The 12,022-nt window shown below is 36.9% G+C and overlaps 1 protein-coding gene across 2 annotated transcripts in view; it reads right to left on the reverse strand.

The window, feature by feature from the left end:
• The window catches only part of Macc1 (metastasis associated in colon cancer 1), a 117,044-nt gene that overhangs the window by 1,616 nt on the left and 103,406 nt on the right, over positions 1-12,022 (reverse strand). The window contains exon 9 of one of the 2 annotated variants that reach the window (XR_001232741.1): positions 684-801. The gene's annotated coding sequence lies outside the window, so the exon portion shown is untranslated. Of the gene's footprint in view, positions 1-418; positions 802-12,022 lie in introns of those variants that run through there. The other variant, XM_013510573.1, reaches the window with a different exon arrangement.

Raw genomic sequence — 12,022 nt, forward strand, 5'->3', positions numbered from 1 at the left:
AATTACAGACCTACTGTTTACTTTTTCTTTTAAAACACCTGACCCAGTGATTAGCCAAAGAAAACCAAATGTACCCACCATGGTGAGGGCCCAAGAGAAAAGCACATGTTGTTCTGAAGGAGGACTCTGACATTTTAAAGAAGTCAGAGAAGGTCTGGACAAGAAAGTGATGTTTGGACTGAGCTCTGCAGAAAGACCAAGGGTTACGGAGAGAATGCTCCAGGCAGAGGAAGTAGCATGAGGTTTGGGAATAAGCTCCCCTGTCTGAATAACAAAGATATTAGTCAGAGTGGACTATGGGGAGCAAGACAGAGGTGGGCGGGGCAATTCCCGAGAGGCCTGAAGAACATGGGAGGGACAAGAGAGGTTAGGGCTCTTTATCTCAGAAGCAAAGAGAAGAACTTAAAAATAGCTTTAACGGGGATGCATGGAGGATGGTGTGCTCGCTGGAGATGGGACAGAGTGGATATAAGTAACTGGGTTAGATAACTACTGCAGACATCTGAGCAGATAGCAGACAACGGGGTGAAAAAAGATGGTATGCTGCAGTTAAGGAAAACGGTTGATTCATGGGATGATTAGGAAGAAAACGTGGCTAGAATTGGCAGTGGGTTGGATATCAGTACAGAGAGCTATTAACAATATCTCAGTGACGTGTGTGACTGGATGATACCATTTCCTACCACAGGAAGCAATACGACCAGAAGACGTGTGGGCCACTGAGAACCACAAAGGGAGTAATTGGGCTTCACACTCAGGCAAGCTTGGTCCAGTTGCAGGTTGAGGTTCTTCAGAAGGCTCCTGTGAAAAACAGATAGGGAACTCCCTTTAAAACAAAGAATATATGGAAAGGAAATGAAGGGCAGTTTTCAGAACAACATCCAACTGCTCAAACAGGAGTGAGAGAAAATAAAAACCGAGGAGTCACTGAAGCAGCTGTTTTCACAGTATTGTCTCTTCAAGCAGCTAGGAACTACTGCAAAGAAGAAAACGGGAGTCGGACTGGCGCAGGGTAGGGAAAGCAGAGACTGAGGGAGAGGAAAAATTAGAGGACAGAGTCATCTGTTACAATGGGTGCTATGTGATGAGACATTCAACATTAAGAGATACATTTGTCTTATATAATTAGGAAGTTCCTTTAATAATCAATCTCAGAGAAAGAAGGAGCTAAGAGCATGAGTGGAAGGAATTGTCCCAGCACTTTGACAGAGCTTGGTCGTACATCAGTTCTAGCTCCTCAGCTGTTATTTCACAGCTGCGTGACTCTGGGCAAGTGTTTGATCAATGTGTGCCTCATTCATTCACCTTTAAAATGGAAATAATAATAACTTCCCTGCCCACAGTAAATAAAATAAAATAATATATGAATACAGTTTGAAAGATGTACAGCAGTTTTATATTTAGGTACTATAATCATGTATATGTATATATGTATAATATTGGACTGTTGCTAGTAAATACAATGATTAATTCTCAGAAAAATCAGCCAACACCCTAACAAAAAGCTGAGAGAGACATGCACAGTACACTAGTCTCCGGTATGAACAGAGAAGGGCAAACCACAGTGGGAACTCTGTGTAAAAAGGCAAAGTCAACACTAACTTTTAAGTTCTGAAAGGTTTTACTGGAAATGGCATATGCAAGATGATACAACATTCAAGAGAATGACAATCATGGAATTATCTTGTGAAAAATAAAATCCCAGAGGAGGGGACTTCCAAGTTTTTCTTTCTTTCCCGATTGTAGTTGACTTTTGTTTGTTTTTAAGGTGTAAGACCTGAGACTGCACTGTGCTCCTTGTACATTGTGTAGAGCAAATATGTGGTGACTGTTTTTTACTGTTCTCTTTTCTTTTGTGGTACCGGGGATTGAACCTGGGGCCTTTGCACTGAGACACATCCCCAGTCTTCTTTTATTTTGAGTCAGGGTCTAGCTAAGGTATTAAATTGCCCAGGCTGAACTGAAATTTGCGATCCTCCCGCCTCAGCTTCGCAGGTGTTGGGAATGCAGGTATGTGTCACCATTACTAGCTTTTTGCATCTGCTTTTATCTACTGACATTCCCTTGGAGGCTGCAGGAATAAATACATAGATGGCTGATTCTGGGAACTGTCGAGGATATGAGAAAAATGAATGTGTCACATAAGAGCAGTGGGAATCTTCCAGAAAGTGTGGGGAAAGAACACCTAAACACCTGTGCACCTCCATTCCATCTTTTCTAGGATTCACTAGCTCTCCATTTTTTTTTCATTCCTGAATTTGGGGTACAACTTATAAATCTATTAAATCTAATGTCAGATATCTTGCACACACACATGCACCCACACACACACCAAAAAAGTGTTGTTAAACTAGTACATCTGTTAGTGAGGAAATACAATACACTAAGTTCAGGGAGATCATAGTTGTTTTTTTTTTTTTTTTTAACAATCTTGCCAGTAAAATAATAATAGTAATAATTCTTTTGCAAAAATACTTCGAGTTTTGAAGTACACTATTTGAAAGATCTTGTTAAATATCTAGCAAGTACTAGTCTTATGCTAGAGCAGCCAGCCCACGGGCTCCTGGAGGAGGGTGTAAGGAAGCCAGCCCACCCAGAAAAGCCTTTGCACCTGGGTGCCCCTGGATTTCTTTCGCCATCCACCAAGGAACTTGCCCCAGAGCCAGGTCACTGCAGTGAAGTTCAAGGTTAAGTGGAAGATTAAGAGTAGAGCCCTCAATGGGGATCTCAGATATAGGAAATAAAATTTGGTTTTCATATCACAGCATTTAGGATATGACCTCGGCATTTGCCAGGGCTTCATGGACTGAAATTCAATCTCCACTGTGAGGAATTAATTGATCATTTTTCCGATGGCTATTAAGACCGATTAGGTTTTCTATAGTACAGTTTGGTTGGATTGTCTTATAGAAATGAGACAACAACAAAAAGCCAAAAAGGGAAAAGAGCACATCTTAGTTCTTTTTCACTGGTTTCCCTGTTTTAAGAGCCACTCCATTACATCCCATAACCCAGGAGTTGAGTCTGGGTTGACTTTTAACTGTTGTATTGCCCAAATTAATAAATACTGAGTCTAAAGTTTCTCTGTTTATTTTTCCCTTCAGTTATTTTTCAGGTATTGTCTATGAAATAAGCTGAAACAGCATGGGGCCCAGATAAGAGAAATTACAAACCAACATATCAAAAATGTATTTTATAAAATTATTTCTTTTACTTCACACGAAGAAATGAAGGCATTGCAGAAAGTAGTTGATTTAGTTACCTTATGAGCAAGGCTGCTAGCTAGTGGAAGAACCAGAGATAGAATGGGGTGACCAACCACACTGATAAAAATTAAAAATAGACAAGTGAACTGGGACTTTGACCAGGAATGAACACTACTCAGACAACACGGAATGTGACCCTCTCTCTCAAAGAGAGGCACCACCACCTGCTGAACTCCTGAATCTTAAGGAAAGTAAAATATAATGAAGTACATGAAATACAGCCCACTCCCTCCTTAGGATTTTTGAGGTAATTATAATGTAAAATAACTATTTCCCTCTAAGATTTCAATTTATTACAAACACTATGTGAAAGAACTGGGTTAGAAATTGAGTCTCAACTGATCATTTTAAGTCCACAGAACCATATATGACAGCTGGCTACTAAACAACTGAGCAATTCCTGTGCTCTGTTTATCTACACTGTGATCAGCTCTGGATCAGAGGCCGTGTGGCTCCTGATTGGAGACTCCTGGAAGTCCAGGAGACTTCTAGTCTCCTTCTCATTTCAATCACCCCTTTTCATTCATGACTTCATATCTTGGCATTTGCCAGGGCCCAGTACACAATCAATATAAAAAGTGTACTGAAACAGATTATTTGAATTTTATAGTTTAACAGTATATTACTGTGTGCTTTTTATTTTTTTTTGGTTTTTCTCCGGTACTGGGAACCGAACTCACGACCTTGCCCTTGCCAGGCAGGCGCTTTTGCCGCTGAGCTAAATCCCCAGCCCCTACTGTGTGCTTTTTAATATTGATAAAAAACAAGCTTCTTGAATGCTGTTCTGACTCATGTAATTTCAAAACAAAAATTCTAGAAGGACATTCCAGCATGCTCCCTCATAATTGTTAAAATAGGTATTAGTGTATCTAGTGATACTACCAATGGAGTCAAGTTTCTCTGATTTTTATTGAAACATATCACAAGAAGACTCATTGAAAATGAGACATCCTCTGAATGACCTAGGTAATGATCCATACAAAAAAGAAAGAAAAAGGAAATGAGATTGGTTTATAAAACAATGTTCTAACCAAATTCCTACCGAACTTGCCTGTCTTCATGTCTCTTGATGATCATACTCATCCCATTATAGCTATGCATAGGGCACCAACTATGCAAGGATCAGGAAACCACCTCATTTTAAAGCAGGATTCTTACTAGTGAAGATAAAACATAAAAATGATTGCCAGCTGGAGTCATGTCAAGATGAAATCATATTTCTTCTATCAAAGAGACCATAGGAGGAAATAGTGGAACTTTTGGGAAATTTAGCCAACAGCTTTCACTCAGTAAATGTGATGTAAAGTCATAAATTTGAAGTGTGAGAGGTGGAAGAGTCATTTTAGAAAAGGTACAGGAGCTTTAGGAAACCCTCAGAATATTTCAAAATGAAATGTGTCCAAGCACATAAAACTCCTGCTGCCAGGACTATTTGTTGCTAAAACTTAGGAAAAGAGAGAAAAAAAAAAAAGTTATCAGCAGCCAAGTAAATACTATCAGAGCACTGTGGTGAGATTAGAGTCTTAGCCTAAGATCCCAGACAGACCAGGAAAGAATATTCCAAATATTATCCTTTTCCCCTTGACTATGAAAGAATATTAGAAGTAATCGTCCACTTCTCCCTTTGGTTCACAGAAGAAACTTAGATATCAAGTTGATCCCTATTCATAGAAAAATCTAAGTTACCATTGCATTTTCATTGGCTTGAAAAAATGATGCTCAGAACCATCTGGCTGAAATTAAAGTTCAGGTCTCTGTTTGTCCCAAAGTTGAGTGACTGTTAATCTTCTGATTTCAAGCAAAATTATAATCAGACACTGAAGAGGTTCATCAAAATCTATTCTCTAGGTTTTAAGTTACACATTTTAGATGTCTATTATAATTATTTGACAAAGAAATCTACATATATAGCTAGCTCTTTAGACATCTCGTTTCACCTACTGCATATTAGAACACTCTGTATTTGTTCAGACATTTTGGCTGTACAGATGGTTCATAATTCATAATGGAAAGGGGAAAAAGATTTGTCAGTTTTCATTTCAACCTGTCTTTTTATATGTCTTGAGGATATATAACATTCCCAAATGTTTCACAGACAAAAATTTGATATTTTTGTGCTTTTTCTTCTCAGCTGCTCATTTTATATTTAATGTTTGAGCCAAATTCATCCCCCTCCTACTCAGTGGAGCAGAACTCTCAAGCTTCTCTTGCCTTGAATATTTGCGTCAATCCAAAATTGTTTCTTGGGGAAATTTTTTTGTTCCTGTAACAATCCCTGGACCTAACTTTATTTAGGATGGTGACCTTCCCTCTTGTAAAAGTGCATAGTTCATTATTTATCAAGTCACTCCATTTGGATTTCAAGCCATGCTTAGTGCTAGAAGTTTTCTTTTATCAAGCAAAACTCAGACAAGAAGTCATTGGTTGTTTTCTGACATTGGAAGCCAAATTCTACCGGTCTGTTCCCTTCTATCTACAAGTACAAGCTTATGCTGCTTAATGGTGCTTCTGTCAATAATGGAACATGTACACAAGGTGGTCTCATAACATTGTATTATGTAGTGCTGTGGTACCCATCTTAGTTTGTATAAATAGACTCTATAATGTTCACACAATAATGAACTCACCTAAGGACGCATTTCTCCAAATGAATCTTTATTAATAAATTCATGACTATGCATCATTTTTGAAGGACTCTATGAAATGCTAGCCAAAAAAGACAGTTTAAGAAATGAGAAAGATAAATAAATACTAAATAAATAAAAACTACAGTTACCTAGAATTGGTAATACAAGTGTCCAGTTAAAATAGTAATCTTTTTGGCTAAAGTCAGAAAGAAATGCCAATTCTGGGTTTTTACTGAAGAATCTTTTTGACACACAGTTCCTATTTGAGGAATGACAACATCTACTTCCAAATCTAATCTTCACCAATAAATACAAAATAGGATTGTTATGCTGTAAAATTAAGACTCTATCAATAGAAGTAGGTTACATATTAGGAAATCAGAAGTGTTTAATGAGTGAGGAAAAAATATATGTAATTCTACAGATTCATAAGTATTTTCTAAGAAGGAAGGGAAAGGGAACTCTGCTTAAATTATGCAACTTAAATTTCAGCTGCTCTGTGAGACTTACTTACCCTAACTTCAGCTTCCCTCAACTTCAATCCTGTTTCCCTTGAATGCTCTGTTTGTGTGATTTCCTAGCCCATTTTTGCATTATGGCCCATTGTGCACAAACTGCCCTTCCATTTGTGTTGGGTCCAGGAGGACAAGAAGTTAACCACTTTGGTATTCCAGGCACATGATGAGGAATCAATTCCAGGCACATAATTTAGAAGCTGAATTACTCCATTTCCCAAAGACAAGCTGAATAGAATCTATTGATTTGTCCCAAGGTCATAGATGTTGATGGTTTAGAATGAAGCTGATTCAGTTTACTGTACATCTAGACAGGCTTATTCTACACATACCATTCATAAATTTCATGAAGATATATTCTTAACAATACCTCTTAAGCTTTCATATCCAGAACATGCATTAGTTTTGTATTTTACAATTCACAATATTGAGTGCACTGTTATCCTGGATTAGAGGACTTTTTCTATAACAATTGCTCTGAGATGACTACCATGGATGGCCACACATTTTCTCATTAAGTAGTTTTACACAGACACATTATAACCACTTATACAATTTTGAGATCTTAAGTCACATTATTTAATTACTTTAGTATTTTCAGGGGACTTTTTCTCATCAGGCAAAGAGAGAACTCTGACCATTAAAATTAAGCAAATTAATTCTATTGTACAAAACAGGTTAATAATAATAATTCTGAGTTGAGAATAAGACTAATAAAAAATGCAGCCAAAGGGCAAAATTAAATGTTTTTGTGTGAAATTACTGGCACCAACCTCACAAAATCTAAGTCTAGGACACCGCCACATGATACCATTTCTATGGAGTAGTGACACTTCCATGGCATTTGACTGGATGTAATGATACCTAGCCAAACTCTGAGGTCACCTAAAAAAAAAATATAATCAAGAAAATGAGAGGGAGAGGGCCAGTGTTTTCACCATGCCTTCTCATTTCAATTGTGGCAAAGGAGAAACAGAATTGACCGTGTGAAACCTACATGCTCTGCCCTTTGGAAGAAGTGGAAAGTCTGCCCACAGGGCTGTTCACAGGGCTGCGAAGGAAGCAACAGATCCGGAAGTGAATGTCAGTGATGTAGAAGTCTCATTTCCCCTTAGTAGCCCTGTCCTTCTAGGGACTGAGTCCAAAGGGGCCAGTTATTTTAAGGAACATTCAATATATGAAAAATAAATACTGAATTCTCAAATATAAGAAGCAGAATGCTTTGCAACTGTGACCAATTAAGTGGTCTCTTTTCTCTTCTAAGCTTCACTTTCCTAATCAATAATATTAAAGAATAGGATTGAGTAATTTCCTATAATCTCTTAAGTAATCATAAGATTACAGTAAACCTTTATATTTCAGTTGCCTCATTTTATGCTTAGGACTTGTTAATACTAGGAAACAAAGAGATGCAAGTGGGAGAAATTAAACACCATCTTCCTCCTCCCCATTGCCCACTGCTGTTATTGCTATTATTATAATTATATTCACTACAATATGGCAGAATATTTTTCAGAGCTCTGTTGTCTGTTTCCCAAAGCAGGCAATTTAGTTTACATGAGTTTATAGTCTTTGACCAGTACTAAAAGTACAATTCAACTCTTACATAACCTCAAGTAAAAACTTAAGTTTTCATGTATTGTCTTTGCTGTTCACTTCCTCAACACGCCACCTGTGCTTCTTAGCCCCTCTTTTATCACTTAACGCTTATGGTAATAGTTACTAATCTGTATTCTGTAATGGTAATAATGATGAAAATTTTCAAAAGCTAGTAAATGACATTGCTGACATATTTCATTTAACCTTCTACACACATCACACTTTGTGTTCTTTCTCAATCAATATAATTTACATAATGAAGGCACTTTTCCTGGACATTGTGGCACATGCCTATAGTGCCAACTCTCTGGAAGGCTGAGAATTATAAGTTCAAACCCTGCTTAGGCAACTTAGTGACTTAGCAAGACCCTGTCTGCACCCCCACCAAAGAGCTGGGATTGTAGTTTGGTGTGAAGTTCTTGGGTTCAATTCAGTCCTTCCTATCATAAAACAAGGCACACAAATTCACTGTGGACTTGTGTTCAGGCTTCACTGTTGTGTAATACTTGCAAAAATATATACACCACAGGATTCTAGAACTATCTGAAGATGTATACAGAATATTAGTGATTTGTTGTGCTGTATCCCTTATAGGACATATTCTATTATTGTCATATTTGAGATTTAGCTGTTTTTCTTTTTGAAACAGAATGAGAAGTTGTATTATAGAAGGCTTAGACATGACCACCTTTCACTATTCCAGCTTTGAAACAAATGCTATCAGCTGAAAGAACAGAGATATGATTTCTTCAGTCACATAGAACCCTATTTTTACAGTAACATGAAAGTGATATGCTGCATATGTAAGGTAGTTGCGAAAGTAATGAAGCAAGTCTGATCATAATGCCGCCATATTTAAAGCACTTTAGGGGCATCCCACTCTTCATTGTTGAAGCTCAAACTCCCTAGTGTAAAATGTAATCCTTTGTTATTTTGTTTCTGCTTACTCTTCTATTCCTTATCTACTAATATCACATCCCATATTCTTTTTCTTTGTCTTAAAGTTGAAGAGGCAGCATTGCCAAATGACTTGCAGTTTCAGAGCATACTGTTCTTTCGTGCCCATTCTTGCTTCCATTCATGTTGTTTGGGTTGTGTGGGGCCCTCACCTCCAACTGTTACCTTCCCTGGTATAGTTTGTGTCTAAATGTCCCTTAAAGCCTCCTTCCATCACAGGGCTTTTCAGAGGTGGCTGACTAGAGAGTATGTGATGACAGGGTTATGGGTACGTGATCAGTGAATCAGTCCATTGATTGGCTTGGCATAGTTCTGGCTAGGATTAAGGGGGTAAGTGCTACACCTGCCCTAGGGCAGGTAGCCTGCACACAATATAAGAAACAGAATGAGTCTTTTCTCAACCCTCTTTTTGCTTTTGCTGTCTTCCCTGCCATGAACTGTCGCCTCTCTGCCATGTGCCAACTCACTTTGGAGCTAACCTACTACAGACTAAATCTCTACAAACTGAGTTAAATAAATCTTTCCTCTCTTAATTTTTGGGTATCAGGTATTTTGTCTTAGCAAGGAGAAAGTAGTAATGAAGACACTAACTAATATTTTTCTTTTAAAATTGTAAGTCACAAAACTAGAAACACAAACCATCCAGAATATTGTGTAGAATCTGGAATAAAACTTAAATAGGTCCTTAAGTGAGCTAAAATTAGTGTCACAGAAACCTAATTTAGAATCTATTAATTTTAACTAGTCTTAATTTTAAGCACTTTTATCTAGTTTCAGTATTGACTGTAGGTGAGAAAACAACTCAGAAATAAGAGATGGGTTTATAGAGAAGCCATCATAATTAGTAAGCAGTTGAAAGATGAGATTCTAGGAAGTAGCAAAGGAAGAGACAGTACAAATTTAAAACATTTATAAAGATTACAATATAAAGTAACCTACATTTTTCACAAAAATTACATTATGTATAGTGCACATTTAGTATACATTAGTAGGAAATTTTACAAGATTATTCTAGGAAGTGCACAATAAAATGTTTAAGAACTATAAAAGAGATAGTATTATCATAATATATTAAATTTATGTGGTGTACAGTAATAGTTGTATTCTATATAAATATAACGCTGCTTTGTTTGGAAGTCTTGATACGTGAAGAACAAAGCTGTTCTATGCTAATGGATAATTCTGAACAGCCAGTGGTCACATATTAATTTTTTCTTCATTTTGAATTTTGAGAATACTTTTCCAAAGAAAAAAATGAATATTTGTATGTCATTCATGGGTTTTTAATCCTCAGCAATATAAATTTATGCTATTTATATTTAAAGTGAGTGGTAGGTATAGATCTCCATACACAATATAAATTTGTTTAAAGTGTATTCTAAAATCTTATCATAGATGTTTTATTATGTAAAAATATCAGATGTCCAATAGTCCATGCTAATCCTATTGTAAAGGTAAATAAAAATTAACTTTATTGAAAGAAATGGTAGCCCAGAAGAATGTCCCATGTTCCAGTGCAGTACTTCAGCAAGATTTGAGGAAAGGGACACTTGTTTTATTAATGTACATTTTAGTCTTTTAAAAAATCCACAGTGTGTCTTGCATTGTTACAAGAAAAGGGAAAAATATTGTGAATAATGAAGTTAGGTTCTCTTTTTCCGTGAACTAGATATTTCTTTAATGGATAAATGATATCACTGCTCCTTTCCTTTGAGCTCTGACTACAAAAGCCTTTTGTTTCACAGCCTATGATCAAGCAGGGGTGAGAAATGAGTTTCTATGAAGTGTTTCTCATTCACAGTCTCCTTCTTTATTTCTGCATTGTAATCTGCTTATATAGAACATATTTCTGGGATTTAAGGTTTTTGTAGCTCTTTTTAGCACCAAAACCAAAACATTTGTCTTTTTATATATATCATGAAATATACACATTTAAAAAGTGCATAAATATATATTTTCTATAGCAGCTTGCTATTTCTTTCCCTAAAAGATAGAAATTTTAAAAACTAAGTGGGCATTAAAATATCAAATATATATAGTATATGCTAGGAAAATGTATAGTAAATTTAGAAAATAATTATCTTTTGAAAGGTCCTCAGTCAAAGCCTAGTATCTTAGGTGCTTTTCTAATAATCTCCGGAGCCATCAGATGCCAAAAGAGACCTGGGAGGCTGCTTGCTTGCCAGGAGCCCTGAAGTACTTGGAGCTGAAGCAAGACTGTTTACAGTGACACTTGTATCTGAATAGGAAGCCTCTTTTCCAAGAAAACTTGTTCACATACCCCAAATTGAATCTCAGAGCAGCTTTGGAAAAAACACAGCCTCTGAGCATAAGTAAATTCTCTAAGTGTGATTCTGCTGAAATTATAGTCAAAACGCTTGAGTTTGATTCCAGAGCCTTCCACTTAACCTTATAAGCCATGATACCATGAGCTATTTGCTAAGGTTAAGGTTCTTGGTAGAGAGGCCTAAATTATAGTTAACATTCAACAAACTTTAGTTATTTACACAATTAATGTTCAACAAACTTTAGTTGTTTCTGTGACTACATTAGCTAGGTATGCAGAAAACTGAACACTCCCCCCCCACAATGGAATCTGTTCTCATCACACTTGTAACAACACATGAGAGAGCACACAATTATGTCCTTACTCTCCCTAGCTATATATGGTTGTGTCAGAGTCACTTCACAAAGAGGTCTGGATATTTTCTGTTTTTTTAAGCCAAGTAAGGACAACAGAAGAAAACACTTGAGTTCCAGAAATGCCATCACTAATGAGAAAGCTATTAGGGCCCCGGGTCGCTCTCAGAAGAGATGCTGGCTGGCTGTCGCTTCTGAGACTGATGTCACACTGATAATCTCCACAGACTGTTGATGCAAAAGCAGAAATCAGTTATCAGTTCTCTGTGGCTTCCTTTGAGTCAAAAATAGTTCTCTTTGTTTCTGCTTCCCAGTGAAAGGCAGCAGAGTTTCAATGATTCGATTGGTTTTCTGACTACAGAGACAGCTGAGGTGAGAAAAATGATTAGTCTGAAGCCAAACAGGAGCATAGCTACTT

The sequence above is a fragment of the Chinchilla lanigera genome, unplaced genomic scaffold (assembly GCF_000276665.1).
Source record: "Chinchilla lanigera isolate Chin_1 unplaced genomic scaffold, ChiLan1.0 scaffold00009, whole genome shotgun sequence".
In the NCBI taxonomy this organism is placed as follows: domain Eukaryota; kingdom Metazoa; phylum Chordata; class Mammalia; order Rodentia; family Chinchillidae; genus Chinchilla; species Chinchilla lanigera.